Here is a 17,015-nt window from a genome sequence, read left to right on the forward strand (position 1 = left end):
GTGGGCAGCCTCCACAGTTAAATTAAACAAACAAACAAGCAAACTTTCGATTAAATTCGACTAAATGTAATTTTAAGTGCAGATTTTAAAATAAATGCAGTAATCAGTAAAAAAAAAGTTCAGGCTAGTTCAAAGTAAGCAACAGAAGCTATTTCCAGTGAAAAAAAGCAAAGATTCTTAAATCCAGAAGGTAGTCGCTTTTTCGAGTTCCTTGCTGCTAGGACCACTCTGTAAACCCACGTGGAGCTTGTCTGAGCAGTATAGCCAGAAAAAAACGCCCAGAGGTGGATTTTAAGCAGTGAACTACAAAAGAGCTAGGAATGGTGCCAAACAACCAATTACTACAGCTTCTTGTGCTGAGGTCACTTCCCCCAAGGACAGGTAGGCTGCTCAAGGCTCCCCACTCCCACTGGTGAGCAAAGAAATTTCCTTCTATCCAAGTAAGGTAATGGACAACACAGGAACTACGCCACAGCCCAGAATACAGCAATGCCTGTATACTGGTCTAAACTAGTCGAGGAAGGCGGGAAAACAAGGATTATTTTTTTGTTTTTTTTGTTTTTTTTGTAGAAACACACAGAAAATGCAGAGACAGTGATAAATTAGTTACACAGGCTAGCACACTTTAGTGGGCAGCCTCCACAGTTAGTGGTAGTAAACATATAAGACATCTCTAGTGGTCATAAGCATATAAGACATCTCTCAGAAAACATGGTAAATGTCTAATGATGTTTATAAAAATATAAGAATACTTTTGAACTCACCATCTGATAACAACTTAAGACAAATGGCATCCCATATCATAATTCAAAAACTCATCCCACCACTGCCACTCCCTCACCCTCAGCTGGCTTGAACTACCCAACTACTTCAGTTAGCTACAAACCACCATTGCCCACAAGCTCATCTTTAAACATGCCAACTGCCCAGCTCTTGTTACTTCCTTAAAACCTTAAATTCCCAAGCTCTCACTCAGATCCAAAAAACAAAATCTCCTTCAGGTCCACAAACCTGCACAACCTCCTGGCTATCTACTGCTGTCCCACTCCTTAGCTAAACAGTGGAACTCTCTCTCCACACACCTACGCAACCTACCTAACCATACAAATTTCAAATCTCAGCTACTCTCTCATCTTTCTTCCAAATGGGAATGCCCTTGCCAAGCTCTAACTTAACCCCCCCCCCATTCCACCTTGCACTTACTCATCCAGCTACCTCTACTATTATTTCTTCCCTCCCCTACTAAAAACTAATTTGCTCTCTAATACCTATTGTACTATATATACTCTCCAGTCTCAAATATACTATTACCCTCTCCATGCATAATATTTTCCTAACTTACTAATAGCTAGTAGCTATATATTTTGAAATGTTAAACCTACAATTGAGTTTATAACAAAGATATTCAGTTTATGTAAATGTTGAAATTTCTGTATTGAATTATGTCTTTTCATTTTTGTAACATTGTGACAAGCCAATTGCAAATATCATGGAGATTATCTGTAAATGTTTAATTAGCTGTATGAACTATGTCCTTTTGTAACATGTGAAATGTAACTTGCAATTATTGGGAGATTTTCTCCCCGGACCTCCACTAAAAACAGGCTCTTCTCGGCCCAGTGGACTTCCCCGGTCATCAAATCTAAATAAATAAATAAATATCAAAGTTCTTGGACTCATGGTACGTTTCAAAACGAATGAATAGCTATGAATGAATGCTGTAGACTTAAGGTTTTCATGAATTTTTGAATTTTATTTTATTTTATATCATCCATACTTTGATATGGGATGCCATCTGTCTTAAGTTGATATCAGATGGTGAGTTCAAAAGTATTCTTATATTTTTATAAACATCATTACACATGTACCATGTTTTCTGAGAGATGTGTTATATGTTTACTATCACTAGAGGACACTCTTAATTTTAAAATATCAGTGGTTTGACCTTGCATAACCATTAAGGTGTAACTTCAAGGCTACATTTTGAGCAACTAATTTGTTTTGGGATTTATTATGCTTTATAATTCCTTGAGATGTTGTTTCTTCTTTACCTGTCCTAGGATGATATCAGATGGTAAGTCTGATAACTTGTTCTTGCATTTTTTATGAGCATTATTTTATTTGTCATGCATTGCAGTGCTTTGTGAAGACAGTTATAAGTTTTACACTGTCATCTGATGGTGTGCTTGTAAATATGGTTACCACCTCTCCCACTTTGCGAGGGACAGTCCCACTTTGGGCAGTTGTGTCCTGACAAAAAATTGTAAAAATGGCAAATGTCCTGAGATTTTAGGACAAAATTATTTCCTATATTTTATGTAATAGTTGCATAAAACAGTTATTCTGTATCTAAAATACCTAAATGTTATAAGAAACAGAATAAGCAACTAAAATGCTATAAGAATAAGCTTTTATTTAGGCAAAATATTTAAGTTCTAACTTTTGTACTGACCGTGGATATGTGTCGGCCTGTAAAATCTGATGTTTGTACCAAAAATGTCCCAATTTGCCCATTTGAAAAGGTGGCAGCCCTACTTGTAAATATTTGTTTGTTTGAACATAATTTGAGTAATTTTTAACAGGAAAGGTGAAGAGCTATTTTATTATTATTGTACTGGTATTTAGTTGTGTCTTTGCTGACTTACAGCAAGTATTTAAGTTTATGCTTAGATAAACTTCTGAAATACATAAGTTCAGTATGTAAGCACTTGAGTTGCTAAGTCATGTGACAAAATGATATCACATGACTATGGTTGTACGTAGTTGATTGGCTCTTAATGTTTTTTTTTTAAATTATGTAGGAGGATTGTTTTAATTGATTTGTATCTGAAGAAGCGCTGTGGAAGCAACACTAAAGCTCTCGTACTCCATTAAAATAAACATCCGTTGCTTTTATCCTGCTGTGTTTACCGTCTCCTTGGTTTTGCTTTTATTTATTTTTACTGATGCTTTACTCCTTTCCTCTTTCAAAAAGTTATTTTAAAGCTAGGAATGTCATTTTTTTAACAGATTGCCTTGAGACTGTAACGCACTTTTAAACGGAGTGCTTGTTGTTTCTGTCAGTTTAAAAGTACTGCTATCTAACTGATAAACTATTTCCTGTGGATAAATTATGTTTATTTTAGGGTTGTGGGGCTGCCATAATGTTTGAAAGTGCTTTGTATTACTACTATACTACCACCTTTATCAGAGGGTCTGACCACCACTGAGTGCATCTCTTTTAATTCATTGAGTGCAGCAAAGTCATCTCGTGTCATATTACAGAAGTTTGGTTTGGTACCATTCTGAATTAAGTCACAAAACTGTGTCTCACATAAGTCAATAAAAACTTGTACTGTATGGTGCGGTGTTGGAATAAAAGTACTTGGTTTTAGTACAATTGGAAACTACAAATGTCTTACAGAACAATGCTTTTTATGAACATATTCTTTGGTATGTTCGTTTTGTGGATGATTTGTTTCTATTATGGCAAGGCACCTTGGAAGAAGTGAAGGCTTCTATTGCTTACTTTGAACACTGATACTTTCAGGATTTCTTTGCAACACTCAAGTGATATTAATAGTTATTGTGACATTATTAAATTAAACTAGCTTATATTACATACCCTAGAAGGATTAAAAGGAATTATAGGTGGGACACCATGATTTGCATTTAGAAACAACAAATCTCTTAAAAAACATATTTGTTATAAGGCTCAACAACATGTGGCTGGGGTTGAATCTAGTAGACTGGGTACGTTCTCATGCAGGAGGTGTACAGCATGTAGATATATTCATACTGCACAGGCTTATGTCCATCCTATCCTAGAGTTTAGAATAGAATTGGACTTTTGTACAGATTGCAGATCAATGAACATAGTTTATTTTACTTTCTGACAAGTGTGCATGCTTTTTATATATGAAAGACAAACAGATGTCTAAAAGACAGGATTCTTGAACACTACAGAGACATCACGAATAAGAAAGACACAAATGCTTTAGCACAACATGCTATGCAGTGTGGTTCTGAACACACCTATAAGTTCATGGTTTTACAAGTTCTAGACATTAGTATGAGACGTGGTGACTTGCTTAATTGGACAGAAGGTGCTGAACAGAAATTGATTCTGATTTTTAATGCCGAGAAACCACCAGGTTTAAATGGGGTTTTCACATTAAAGCCTTTTCTGAAGTCACGCCCTTTAAAACACTGATTGTAGATGATTTATAGATATATATATATATATATATATATATATATATATATATATATACATATATATATATATATATATATATATATATATATATATATATATTTCAGCATAACATTTTTTATATATAATTTATATATTATGTATGTATATTTTATATATTACACTTTTAATACATATATTTTTCAGGGTATTTTATATAGTTCTACATGTTTTCTATAAATGTTGAACTAATGTCACTTTAAAACTTGATTGATTGGTTTTAACAGTGGATTGGTTGTTGTTGAATTTAAATGTTGGTTGTCCTTTAACAAGTTTGTCTGATGAAGCGATAAGTTAATCGCGAAAGTGCTTACTTGTACTTTTGGTTAATAAAGTGTGTTCTACTTTTTAGCCTTGCAGACTCGGTACCCTATTTATTTATAGTTTTACGTGTTTTTTGATACCACGCCGTATCCCGTGCCTGTTTCTTTTTTCTAATATGCGAAACAGATAGCTACATACAAAAGAATCAGGGGCATAAGAACAAAATCAGAACTGCACCTCATTTTTATTGTATGCAGAAAAGTGCAGCTGACATACAGTAATTCCACAGATAAATGTATTCAACCAAGACAACCTCACTCACTGTCAACACCAGACTAAATATCTAAAAAAAGAAAATCCCTTAACTAATAGAAACTACATAAAAAAGTGCCAACCAGATGATATAACTTCTTGTTCACTACTTTCTGTGGTTAAGCAGGGGTTTATTTCAGAGGTGACAATGACCATATAATGTGTTCTAGTTGCAAATAGTTTCTGAGCTCAGTTATATTTGCACATGGATAAACCTTCCATTTGGTTCATGTTAGGATCATGCAAGGCTTAACATTTAAGGCATTGTAATATGCATATTTTTGAGCATGTTTACCGTTTTAGTAATACTTAAGTTGAAGAGGTAAAACTGTAAAATAAATAAAGATGAAATCTTAATGTTCAGTAGGGTATCCATACTGTTTGTTCATGGACAGTTGATTGATCCAAAAACAAAGTCACTGAATGATAATCATTTTTTGTAATGGTGGTTGGACTTGAGGAAGAACAAGAAGGTGAGTTTTGCATTTTATTTGCTTTTCTCCATCTTCACCAAGTTTTTTTGTGATGTCATAATTGTTATATATATCTACTGGAGACCTAGAATACGATCAGAGAATCAGCTTCTTGTGAGAGGTGGCAGTGCTTCTCTGAGCTAGCATTTATTTATTTATTTATTTATTTATTTGTTACAGCAAAGTTTTTCTTTGCTGAAAAAGAGAAAAAGAAGTAGTGGAACTACTGTTACCCAAGTAAGAAGTAGTGGAACTACTGTTACCCAAGTAAGAAGTAGTGGAACTACTGTTACCTAAGTAAGAAGTAGTGGAACTACTGTTACCCAAGTAAGAAGTAGTGGAACCACTGTTACCCAAGTAAGAAGTAGTGGAACTACTGTTACCCAAGTAAGAAGTAGTGGAACTACTGTTACCCAAGTAAGAAGTAGTGGAACTACTGTTACCCAAGTAACAGTAGTTCCACATTTTGCATTATTATATGTTTCATGGATTGTCATTTTGTGTGGAGCTTTTCTCCCCAGTCCTCCACTGAAAATGGGCGACCCTGCTCAGTCGGACTTCCCTGGTAAACAGATGTAAAATAAATAAAGTAAAATGGCACATTCACTTTTTATTAATAATAAACGTTATACATGGCTGAATCTGTAGCCATTACATCATTATAATCAGGATGTTGTATAAATATAGATGTAGCTATAGATACAGATATAAATATAGATATACAGATACAGATGTAAGTACATATATCGAGACATATCGATACCTTTATTACAATGAGTCTACAAAACATTATGGCACTGATTGTCAACAAAAAATTATAAGTACTCAATATGGTATAAGTCCAATACACATACTGCAAAACGTTAACTTTGAGCATGTAACTGAAGACATAGCAAGTTTTGTAGGGTAGCAACCCTCCCTGAACATTCTATATGGGTTGTACCCCCCACACCCCCTGTAGCTCAGATTTACCAACCTTGAGATCATAACTTTATAGTATTAAGTGTTTGTTACTTCCATGACCTATGTTCTAACTACTCACATTTTATCTGTAAAGTTTTTAATGTAACACAGCTACTCTACTGCCTACTCTTGCCTATCCTTTAATTGCTACCTTACTATTTATTCCTATATGCTTTGCTATACAGTCATGTCTCTTGTACCTAACTAATCTAGTTTTTCCCCGTTTACCTTGCCTCTTGTTACAGGTAAAAGACTGGTCATCCACTTGTCTGCCACAACCACTACCATCTCCATTTTCATCCGAACCTAAACGTCTATCACCCTAAGGCAGACAATTTTACTACCTCCAATAACCAGCCTGCAATATGCTGATGTATGTTAGGTAGGCTTTTATTTTTGGGGCCAAAAACTATTACGCTACTATTTATATTGTTTATGATCATGGTCAGCTCATCTCCGACACTCTGCCTTGCTACCTAGCTTGCCTCCCCTCTTTCTTTCTTTTCATTTTATCAGTCCCTTTCTCTCTGCTCTTTTTCTCCCTTTATATACTTTGCAAGTTCCTTTTTTAGCTATTCCACTCCCTGTATTGTCACAGCATAGCCTAACATTATACCCTGCAGTTTGGTTATCTCCAGTTCTGCACACTCCCTACTGCACTTTAAGCTAACATCTCCCTTCCTCGCAGTTTCTTTTTCCCCTGAGGTCAGTAGATTTATAACGTAATTTTCTCCAGCAGCCTACTTATATACTCTAGTGCTCTACGCACTCCCACTCTTGCACGCAACATTCAGTAAGTCCCTTACCTTGTTGATTGATTGTTTTTTTACATGCAGGTCTTATCTCAGCTCTACCCACTTAACGTGTTGCTGATTTAAACTTTTTAACTGTATAGCCAAAACTTGGAATAATTTGCCACCGACTATCCGACAAGTCCCTCATTGCCAAAATTTCAAGTCCTCCTTAAAGAACATCGTTGCAAATCCTGATTATGCTCACCTACCTAACTTTTTAGCTAATATTAACAACCTGTATTTTTTCATGAATTATCCTTCTTAACACCTTGTAGTCTCCTTAATAACATGCTAAATTGTTCTCTAAGTCATAATATACTCACACTAGAATAACCCTGCAACTATGTATTCTTTACTACTGGCAATATCCAATATGTATTTTATTAGCCATGTGTTTTTTTTTTCAAATGTAACTTTTTTCTTACTGTTTAATGTCTATGTCTAAGATATACTTTTTACTGCTTGTAATATCCCTGTAACAACTTTATATTTTCAAAATTTGTAGATAAGTTTATCTCTTATCAGTGTTAGTGTTCTTGTATTTGTGTATAATCTGTGTGAAGCTTTTCTCCCCTGGCCTCCACTGAAAATGGATAAACTGTACCCAGTCAGACTTTCATCATTAACAAATGTCAAATAAATAAACATAATGCAGACATTTTATGAAATAAACATCCTAACCCCCACTGTATATCAGGGCTGAGAATAGCAGTGATGTAAATTCCCACATGAACAGTAACCAGTTAATTTAAAAATGTCTAGTAAACTGTATAACATGAAACAAGAACTGAATAAATGTAAATATTGCTTGATGGTAAACCACTGTGGAGTTGTTAATATCTCAAAACACAAAAAAAGTCCAAAAACTGCAAACCAGGTAAACCACTCACTCCAGGTGTAATAAAAATGTTTGTTCAAATAGTGCTTGTAAGTGTTTTCATCCCACAATTTGCTTTATGGTGGAACTTCGTCAGACAAGCTCACATAAATAAAGCAACATTTAAATAGTAAAATGCACACTATGTCATTTCCTCTTACATGCTTAAGGGGGAATGACACCTAAAACAATAATTTTATAAAATTGAAACAGTAGTAAAGAATAAAAAATGAGGGTGTAGCAATGGGTGAAGCATGTGGGGGCATGTATGCTAACATTGTGATGTTAGAGTGGGAGAAAAAAATTCCTAATCAGTTCTCCATTCTTCCCATTCTGTCACATGTACACCATTTTTTTGGACAACATTTTTATTCTTTGGGATGGACCAAAACAACAGATTAGTCCATTCCTTGAATACATTAATAATTCAACTTCTTTCTTGAGATTTACCCATACCATTAGTGAAATAGAAATAGCTTATTTAGACATATTACTTAAAAAAGATATCCTGAACAACAGATTCACCTCAGAAATATACCGTAAGGCTATGTAAGCTAACAATTTTTGAAAATTTTCTAGTTGCCATCCCTTTTCCCAAAAAAGAGGGGTTTTAAAAGGCCAATTTGTTAGAGCTGCCCGATTTACCACTCTTAAGGACAGTTTTTTGCAAGAATGCCACAAACTAAGTGAGATGTTCCTTAAAGAGGCTACCCACACTATTTAGTAGAAACCATTAAAAATGACGTCATCTGTAAAAGAGAGAATGAACACTCTATTCCCCTTATGAATACAGAATCACACTGTGGGGATCGATTATTTTCCAACACCACTACTTGTAGTCCACCCGATCCAACCTTAGAACTTTTAAGTTTGGGGAAGGAGAAGACAGATAACATCTTCAGATCTTGCTTTCTCACTACTTTTTCTGTTGATGCATATTATATTAAGAACATTTTGGAATAGAATTGGAAATTACTAACAAGTGAAACTGATCTAAGATGGATTCTAGGTGACCGAACGACCTGTGTTTTTCAAAAAAGGCACAAAATTAAGTCCCTTTTGGAACATCGGGGTAGACCACAGAGGACAGGATACATGTACAAATTTTGCCCTTACATTTTAGAAGTGAATGAAGTCACTATCAGTGGTATGATACAGAAGATTAAGGGCATGTTTAGTTGCAATTCTGATAAAGTAGTTTACTGTGCCCTTCGTGAATTTTGCTCATGTTTTTTATGTAGGGAAAACGGAGTGGAAACTCAAAAACAGAACTTGAGAACACCTTAGAAACATCAGAGACCATTGTGAGGTAAACACGTTGGCTAAACACAAGTCAACACACTGATCACAAATTTAAGTTCATAGTGTTAGACACCATTTGTCCCCCCACTAAGAGGGGGTGCATGGCCCTACCTTTTAGAAAAAGCTGACCTGTGTTGGCAGATCCGTTTAGACTCTACGAACTGGCCAGGTTTGAATGAATGTTTATCTATTACTAGCCTCCTAAAACTGAAGGCTTTGAATAGATAGACTTTAACATTGTTCAAAATTATGAGCTTACATATTCTTGTGAGGTACACTGTTGTTACCTTTTAGACTTGAACCACTGACCTTTGTTTTTTGCAAGTTGCTTTTTGCAGGATGCTTTTTAGTGTATGTTGAACGAGAATAAGGGTGACCTATTCCAATTATATTTTATAACTTTTTTATTCTTTACTACTGTTTCAATTTTATAAAAAAATTTAGGTGTCATTCCCCTTTAGACATGTACAAGGAAATGACGTAATGTGTATTTTACTATTTAAATGTTGTTTTATTTATGTGAGCTTGTCTGATGAGGTTCCACTATAAAGCTAATTGTGGGACGAATGTGTTTACAAGCACTATTTGAATAAATGTTTTTGTTACATCCAGAGTGAGCGGTTTACTTGGTTTGTAGTTTTTATACCTAATGCAAAAAGAAACTGCTTTGACCATTTGTCCCCACACTTAATCAAACAAAGACATATATGTTACAGTAAGTTGTATAGTCTTTAAAAGCAGATTAACTTCTCAGTGAACTGATGGACTTACAAGGTTCACTTCCAGAGGACATTAGTATTAATTGTATTAACTCCATTTTACCAGGCAGTTTTAGCTGAAAAACTGAACAAGGAAATCAGTAAAGTTGTTACTAAGCAAATCAACAATTCATAGCTTTATAGGCAAGTACTAGGCTAGCTGCCTTTGCAGGCCATTTTAATCCTTGCTAAGTTCTTTTTTAAAGGTGAGAATCAAACCTTGTACTCTGTGTCTGTGAGGTAAGCACCTTAACCTTTATGGCACCCTCAGTTCTATTAAGTCACACCTTAACAATCTGGTACAGTAATAATGCCATTGGTCAGGGAAGAGCATGTACTGTGGTACAAAAAGCATTCTGAATGTGAACTTGTCTCCTAGAAACTTAATTTTATAAAAAATACTGAAAAAAGTCCCTGACTGTAATCAATTTATTCAAAGTTTTGAAAAAGATTATGCTAAACAACTTCAGGTTCTCTTTCATATGCTTTAGCAATTCATTTATCCACAACAAAAGTAAACAAAGAAATTAAACTTTATATGTATTACAGGTACTTATGTATTATTACAACCCGATTTTCACGGTAACGGTATTCACTTGTGTTTTCCTTAAAAAACGAAATTAAGAATATTAATACTAAATAACGTCTTTTCTATAATATTTTTAATTTTTAGTAATATTTAAAGTTGAAAACACATAGAAAATAACATTTTAAAATAGCTTGTCCCTTTTATCACCATTAACACGTGTTCCAGTTCTAGTGCTGTACGAAAGTTGTCAAAGCTCTAGTCAACAGATTATTGAAAAGGCATATAGTTATTAACTGTCTAAGTAGATTGCTGCAGTCATAGTTTTGTTAAAAATGTGACTGTGGGATTTACCTAAGACAGATAAGGAGGCAATTCAGTTATTTCAACAGTATGAAATTATACACAGTTTTAAGGAATGCACTTCAGGACATGAAATTAAATTATACTATGGAAAACAAATATTTTGGAAATGCAACTCTGCTAAATGCTACCAGCATATAGGAGTTCGGGAAGGTAACTTTTTTAAAGGAAGTAGAATTTCTTTTATAACTGCTGTACGTTTTATATACTGTTGGTGTAAGCAGTTAACTAGCATTAATTTCTGTCGTGAAGAATTGGATATGGCTAACAAAGCAGTTATTGACTGGAGTAATTATGTAAGGGATGTATGTACCATGGAGTTGGAAAAACAAAATAAGAAAAAGATCGGAGGGCCAGGGCATATAGTGGAAATCGACAAAAGTTTATTTACTCGGCAGAAAAATAACAGCGGTCGCATCCTACCTCAACAGTGGATTTTTGGAGGGATCTGTAGGGAATCAAAAGAAATGTTTGTAGTAAAAGTACCTGACAGAAGTGCCTCTACATTCTTTGACCAAATACAAAAAAACATCAAAGAAGGCAGCATTATATACGCAGACTCCTGGAAAGCATACCAAACAAAACAACTACAAGAAGCTGGCTTCAGCCATGACAAAGTTAATCACAGCTACAATTTTGTTGACCCGGACACTGGAGTGCATACACAACATATAGAAAGAATGTGGGGCTCAGTAAAGTGGAGAAACAAGAAACAGCGAGGAACTGCACATCACCATCTACATTCCTATCTTGTTGAATATATGTGGTGTGAAACACAACTATCAAATTCAAAAGACTGCTTTGAAGAACTATTAAAAGCCATCGCTAACAACATTCTTCCACAAAAAAACAAAAAATCAATACCAACTACCACAGGAATTAACCAACCAACTACTTCTAAGCCTTCAACAGTAGAAAGCAGAACACCCAGTGAACTATCCACATCTTCAGAACTATCTACACTGACAACCAATATAACAACAACCAACTGAAGAATCCACAATTAAGAATATTAAACAGTAGAGCCCTAACAGCTATGAAAATTAATGACATTCGAAAATACATTCAATGAAGAAGCAAAGCAGTACTCTGAATTTAGGTACATTACATTGCATATGTACCTTTCAGTGAATACAGTTTGACCATTAAATACTGTTCCTCAATCGCTTACCTCGTCTCCATTTTCTTCTTTTTTTAATGAAAGAATTTAAGTAATCCAAGAACTGAATAATCCTTACGACTTTTTTCCATTGACCAAACGAAAATACAGCTGAAAAATAAATCTCCACATCCAACAAACCAAAAGCTTTTTCGATTGTTCCAACGATAGCTCCAAAAGTCCTTTCCAACCAAAGTTCCAATGATAACTCCAAATTAAAAAACACCATCAATTGTCCAAATGATAGATCCAACCCAATGAAGTTCCAATGATAGCTTCTAAAGTCCAACAACACCATCGATTGCCCCAATGATAGATCCAAAAGACTTTTCCAAATAAACGAAGTTGCAGTGATAGTTTCCAAAGTCCTTCGATAGCTCCAAACTGAACACCACCATCCAACGATACAACCCAGATGAAAATCACCTTTAACGATCCCCAAATCCTTTGATAACTTCTCCAAAACAAACACCACCTTCCAAGGACACATCCAAAATGAAAAGCACCTTTAACAATCCTTCGATAATTCCCATATGACCAGCTCGTTCTGGCAACAGCACTCAAATGTAAAGCACCTTCAAAAAATCGCGTATAAATACATGTACCTATGTAACGCATGGCATCTTTTCAGCACACTACACACCTATCCAAAAATTGAACCCATAAAACATTAAAAAATCCCCCACCAATATTCCAGCATACTTTTAAACAGGCCACCCTTCCTTAATACACTACATTTACTAAAATTCAAATAAATGGTGGAATGTACAGTACATCTCAAAATCTGGTTGTGATAATACGTAAGTACCGTATTCGAACTAAGGCCATACCAGTACATTTAGACCACAGCACCTTTTCAGCTAAAAAAATAAAAAATAAAAAAACAAATAAATAAATAAAACAAATAGTAAACCATAGGTAATTAATCACAAAACTAGAACATTTTATGAAAAATTAACTTAGAAATAATAATTACTTATTTACTTACTGACATTTGTTTGCTGGGAAAGTCTGACTTAGTCACAAGAACCCATTTTAAGGGGGGTGGGGGGGTGGGGAGAAAAGTTGCATTTAACAGAAAAATAAAACTTTTTTTCCAAAGAAATTTCATAAAAACATTTGAAAAGTATACATTTTAAAAATAATCAACAATATTGTAAGGCATAGAGATATACCAACAATATATTACAAAGAGAACAACGAGAAAAAGTAAAGTAAATCCCTAGGCACAATTCTGGAGAGCATCATTTTGTCAGTTCACAACAGTAATAAGTAAAAGCTGATGAGATTGCTGTTCAACCAGGGGGATAGCATGAGCAGTGCCACAGGATGAATAGGTGGTAATAAGATAAACAAATCTAAATACTTTGTGAACAATAAAAGCCATCAAAACTATATAAATAGCAATGTTGTCAGTAAGAAGTATTCTTTGCGGTGATAATACTCAATTAATTCAGTCTTTTCATAAATGCTACAGAATATTATAATACACACAAGCCCAAAATTATACTTTTTGCTAAACTTTCACACAGAAATAGGGTTGACACATTTTTAAGTGGGCCAAAGTGGGACATGGGTATGTGGCCAATATGACACTGGCCACACCCTCTATCATGACATTACCACCAGAGTGGTGAAGGAGATGCTGTTATGGGTATGACGAATGGCTGCTGGAGTGGCTAGCTGGTTGGTGGGAGTAGCAGCTGGATGGATGAATGACTGGATGGATGTCTTGATGGATGGATGTCTGAATGAATGGATGCATGGCTGGATGGATGGCTGGCTGCATGAATGGATGGATGGCTGGCTGCATGTATGGCTGGGGGCTGGATGGATGGCTGGCTGGAGTGGTAAGCTGGTTGGTGGGAGTAGCTGCTGGATGGATGGCTTGATAGATGGATGCCTGGCTGGATGGATGACTGGCTGCATGAATGGATGGATGGCTGGCTGCATGGATGGCTGGCTGGCTGGATGGATGGAGGATGGCTGGCTGGCTGGATGGAGGATGGCTGGCTGGCTGGATGGAGGAGGAGGAGGATAGCTGGCTGGCTGGAGGATGGCTGGCTGGCTGGCTGGCTGGCTGGCTGGCTGGCTGGATGGATGGATGGAGGAGGAGGATGGCTGGCTGGCTGGAGGATGGCTGGCTGGCTGGATGGAGGAGGAGGATGGCGGGCTGGATGGAGGAGGAGGATGGCTGGCTGCAGGAGGAGGATGGCTGACTGGCTGGATGGAGGAGGAGGAGGATGGCTGGCTGGATGGAGGAGGAGGATGGCTGGCTGGAGGAGGAGGATGGCTGGATGGAGGAGGATGGCTGGCTTGCTGGATCACTTGTTATAAAAAAAAAAAAAATCTTGGTCTTTTTTAGTGGCTGTAGAAGCGCTTAAAACAAAGCAGTCCTATAGCCGCGATCTTTGCAGGGATCTTCCTGCCCCAATCCCCACCCCTTTCGTGAATTGCAGCCAATTGCTGCATGAATTAAAGCACCCGGACCTAACAGGGACAAACTTTTCCTGTAGGTCCGGGTTTGTGACGTAACTGATTTGCCATGAAAAACCCAGAAGTAATTGTGACTTTCCCACGGCAATTCAATGCGATCACAAAATTGGGACTTTTCAGGTCCCACTACCTGATACAGCGGGCAACGGGATAAGGTGGTTTAAACCATGAGTGTCCTGTTGACAATGGGATGGGGGCAACCTTACACAGAAATTGTCATATTCTGGAAACTATACAGCCTAGACATATATTGTTAGAACATTTTTGTTAACCAGATATAAGCTTTCTTGAAGGCATGTTTAATGAGATGGCTACATATATATGAAACATATGCTTAATTGTATATTAGCATTATAAATAACACTAAATATCTTTCAAGATGTGCAGCTTAGAGTACAAATAACAAAGACAGTTTTTTTTGACAACATCTAAGGGTTCACCTGATGCCATGCAACAGTTTACAATTCAGTTGTTTTTTGAAGCATTTAGTATATAAGGAAATATTGTTTATTTTCATAATCACTAACAAACAACTAGCAATATCTGAAGTATAGTGTGGTATAAATTGACATTGGCAATTAATTTTCCCATCATCCACCATGACATGACACTGTACCCATCAATCGCATGTAAGGCTGTCAGTTATAAAACTATGGCTATAAATATGAAAACATGAATAGTAAGTGCGAAACTGATTAATTTTTCTACAGCAGGACATCATACATTAACAGTCTTGGTGTCATTTTCTTAATAACTCTGTACACTTCTAATACTGCCTATTATTAGCTTTCGAGTAACTTAATTAATGAATTATGGGTTAAAGAGCTTTGGGAGTGAATTGGAAGACTATAGAAAAGATGCTATAGGCTTGAATGATGCCCACCAATAAAAATGCTTTTTTTTAAGTTTCTTAAAGGTACAACCTTTGTAATCATATAAAGCTATAAATACATATTACAACAATTAGTAAAATATTGGAAACCACTCTTAACCTAGTATTATGAACACATAATAAATTAAATTCAATACATATTCTACATATTATAATGGTTTGTGTACAGTTCATGTAAGAATCTAAAAGTCAATATGAATTAATTGTCGCAAGGCTGTTTTCAAACTGGAGAGGATGGTAACTATTAAAATGTAAATAGCGTTTGGAAAACGTAATTTTCCTATAAATATTAGATTTAAACTCATTCAGTCCCATAGAAATTGTTACATCTAAGTAGTTTGTGGAGTGGATTTTATACTTGTAAGTGAATTTTAAAAATGTAGTTGTGGTTCCTGGATAATCAACACAATCCTTTACAATTGTCTAAAACAAAGCAATCTGATGGCAAGCTATATTAATGCTGTTTTAGGAAACTATAGAATATTTCCCACTGTCATATAATATCATATACATTGCATTGGTATTATCAAAAGTCTCTGTAAAAACAAGACCTCTTCCATTATCAGGTTAAATTATCCTGAAAGAAAAGTCTTTTACCAGTGATTTAAAAAAAAAAACGTATCCATCCTTTGCTAAATTGCTATTTTGTTTTCTTTAAAGCAAACAGCATGAAGAAATCATTTTCACAGACTTTCACAAACAATTGAGTTAGAAAATACGGGGATGGGAGGGTACTATAAATGCTCCACTGCTTGAAACTAGTCAAATTTCTAGATTCTTTATAATTTGTACTTCTAATTTTCAATGCCAGATGTAGTTTTCTGATAAATGAAGTCATTTAAATCAATAAATTAGCAGGACCTTTAGGAATTCCACTTGGAACAAGATTAAGACTTTTTTCAAATTTCTAAATGCAATAGCTGAAACTGTTTAAACCCTCTCTGGTCAATATAATACTGCCATAATGTGAGGTAGTAAAAGAATCAGGGCTTACCGATTTCATCTTCCTCTTCCTGTCCCTCAGTAATTATATCTCTGTATTTTGGCCTGGTGTCCCTAGGGGTAGCTCTGTTTCCTCTGTTGATAGTTATTCCTCCCCTGACTTGCTATTCTGTCCAACCTGTGCAAAAGGGGAAATTCTAATGGTTCAGCTGTGTGAATTAAATTCTGAACATTGATCATCTCATTGGGTTCAAAGGATCATTCTCCCTGAGGTGATGGCAAGGGCTTACATTATTAGATTTGTTCACCTTCCCTAACCTTCCTGAAAGATCAAATAGGATAGATTGCCTTTGTTTCATAATTCTTGCCATTGCTTAAATGTTTTTCCTTTTTACATTCTTTAACAGTTTCATAATGTTGCTCTACCTTAGAAAATACATTAGCAAAAGTATTTCTATATGTGTCAAACAATAAATCATTAACAATATTATTATTATTAAGACTATAAACTTCATCTCTTAATATATCCATATACTGCAACACCCCTCTTTTTAAAAGTTTCATTAGTTCCATTCTAAGCATATCAAACATGTCAATAAGTTCAAAATATAATACTGAGTCAATGGTGATCCCATTAGCAAATTTTTATGTTGACAATCA

Source organism: Protopterus annectens, chromosome 15.part0 (genome assembly GCF_019279795.1).
Source record: "Protopterus annectens isolate FY-2018-M chromosome 15.part0, PAN1.0, whole genome shotgun sequence".
Classification (NCBI taxonomy): domain Eukaryota; kingdom Metazoa; phylum Chordata; order Ceratodontiformes; family Protopteridae; genus Protopterus; species Protopterus annectens.